Genomic DNA, 3,016 nt, shown 5'->3' with positions numbered 1-3,016 from the left:
TCCCATTTTGTATGAGATGAACTCAAAGACCTAAAACTTTCTCCACATACACAATATCACCTGTTATGTGTCGACGCGGGTTGAGGAGCGGACCTGCGTCAGACGGAACCCAACGCTACAAATAACCAGAAAAGCGGTTCCAAAAACAATATATTTATTTCACCCACTGTGCATAAAAGGTGTAAAAACAAAAACAGCGTCCCTCTGGTGGAGTGACTGTTGGCACGCTCTCCAGCGCCCGCAAGGATCAAAGCCCAGCGCTCCTGGACCCACTACCACCGCCAAACACCCCCCAGGTGGACACGACAAACTGACTCTCTGTGAAGCAAAGAAGAGGTGAGGCAAGTCAGCAGCCACAACAATATCCCTCAAAAGACACACGCTATCAGCAACACACTCAGGTCCGTACTTTTCAACTTCATGCAAATGAGCAGCCTCTCACAACAGGCGGAGGACCACTCATCCCGCACGCCACAGCAGCGAGAAGCAAGCTGCACAATTCTCATCACAACTCCAGTACACCGCGCAACAAAACACCAAGCTACTATCAACAACTAGTCGAACACCTAATCACCTTTAATGTGTGCTGACAGCATGTGTCCTCACCCTTCCCTGCTTCACGGGCTCGATGTGTCAAACCCAGGCGCGGTCCTCAGCGTCTCACAAATGGACATCACAAGGTAGAGTTCCCGGCAGCTCCGCTTGAACCACACATGCCTTAAATGCAGAACGCCATCCAATTATCTGCTTCAGCTGAAAGTCTTTAAGGTTGCATGTGTGCACCAGTCACAGGTGCTTCACATGATGTTGATGAGGACTCTTCAGCCAGCACCCTCTCCACAGAAGAATCAGTTTCCATGCCACCTGAAGAGCAAAGAAAAGAAAAGAACACCAAAACATCCAGCCACACCCCCCCAACACACAACAATCACCATTTCCCTCAAATATTGTTCACAAACCAGTCTAAATCTGTGATAGTGAGCACTTCTCCTTTGCTGAGATAATCCATCCCACCTCACAGGTGTGCCATATCAAGATGCTGATTAGACACCATGATTAGTGCACAGGTGTGCCTTAGACTGCCCACAATAAAAGGCCACTCTGAAAGGTGCAGTTTTATCACACAGCACAATGCCACAGATGTCGCAAGATTTGAGGGAGCGTGCACTTGGCATGCTGACAGCAGGAATGTCAACCAGAGCTGTTGCTCGTGTATTGAATGTTCATTTCTCTACCATAAGCCGTCTCCAAAGGCGTTTCAGAGAATTTGACAGTACATCCAACCAGCCTCACAACCGCAGACCACGTGTAACCACACCAGCCCAGGACCTCCACATCCAGCATGTTCACCTCCAAGATCGTCTGAGACCAGCCACTCGGACAGCTGCTGAAACAATCGGTTTGCATAACCAAAGAATTTCTGCACAAACTGTCAGAAACCGTCTCAGGGAAGCTCATCTGCATGCTCGTCGTCCTCATCGGGGTCTCGACCTGACTCCAGTTCGTCGTCGCAACTTCGCACAGCCATTGAAGAGGAGTGGACCAACATTCCACAGGCCACAATTGACAACTTGATCAACTCTATGCGAAGGAGATGTGTTGCACTGCATGAGGCAAATGGTGGTCACACCAGATACTGACTGGTATCCCCCCCCCCCCCAATAAAACAAAACTGCACCTTTCAGAGTGGCCTTTTATTGTGGGCAGTCTAAGGCACACCTGTGCACTAATCATGGTGTCTAATCAGCATCTTGATATGGCACACCTGTGAGGTGGGATGGATTATCTCAGCAAAGGAGAAGTGCTCACTATCACAGATTTAGACTGGTTTGTGAACAATATTTGAGGGAAATGGTGATATTGTGTATGTGGAAAAAGTTTTAGATCTTTGAGTTCATCTCATACAAAATGGGAGCAAAACCAAAAGTGTTGCGTTTATATTTTTGTTGAGTATGACCTCCAAATCGCACCAAAATCAGTTTTATTACAGTACACACAACCGCATAGTGGTGTCACATAACTGGGTTTTTGTCCACAAATTATGAGTTGCCGCAGTGACATTAAAGTCAGGATCATTAGTATTTCCTCCACAGTTGAATTTCAAACTATAGCGATCTAATATTCATGCGTCAAGCTAAATTTTATCGAACTGAATGTGTCAAATTTAGTTATTTTTTACAGAAACAAGAACTGTCTGTCACTAATGGAAATACATTAATAAAATCATGAAAAATAAATTTAATAAAGTAAATAAATATGAAATTGGTCACTGGATCCTTAAACTTTGGACATAATAAACACTTCATGGTGGATCCTTGATCTTTGGATATAAATAGGAATAAACAAAATCTGTAGTTTTTGTCAAAAGCATTTCCTTTCAGACATTATTGGCATGAATGTCTTTCCATATGTCTGAGCTGAGCTCTTGCAGCTCGCTGTGCTTCACGTCAGCATCAGTTTAATTCATAAAGAATGCAGGACGTCTTATTTTAGGAAGAAAAAAACATTTTAGTCGATTGTAGTTTCGTGTCTGTAATACGTTTTAAAGAGGTGTCATTTTATTTAAAGCAACAATTCATTTTGAAGTTATTAATTCTGACCGGACTCTGTCTCAGCAGACAACGGAACAGAGGACGATTCTCTCTTCTTGACTACAATAAGACAAGAGTCCCAGTTAGTGACTTTATTCCACACAAAAGTGACTCACGATATTTTAATGGCTTTGAGAGCAGTTAAGAAGCGGACTTGCCGTTTCTGAAGAGCAGCGAATCAAAGAACCAACGAGCTAGTGGATCGAAGCATTGCTTCATTTGATTCACGCATCAAAGGGGAGTCGCGCTGCAGAAACGGTTGATTACAGAGCTGCTGCAGACCAAACCCTGAATATCCGTAAGACTTTATTTGTATGTCCGTATGACACTGAAACTCGGAAAAATCTGTAATTTACAGATTATAGGTTGACATGTATGCAGTTAGATATGGTGACATCTGCTCGCCAATCTTTTAAATAACATTT

This window comes from Thalassophryne amazonica, chromosome 8 (genome assembly GCF_902500255.1).
Source record: "Thalassophryne amazonica chromosome 8, fThaAma1.1, whole genome shotgun sequence".
NCBI classification, from domain to species: Eukaryota; Metazoa; Chordata; class Actinopteri; order Batrachoidiformes; family Batrachoididae; genus Thalassophryne; species Thalassophryne amazonica.
The sequence above is the reverse complement of the archived record's forward strand: the minus strand, read 5'-3'. Positions refer to the sequence as shown.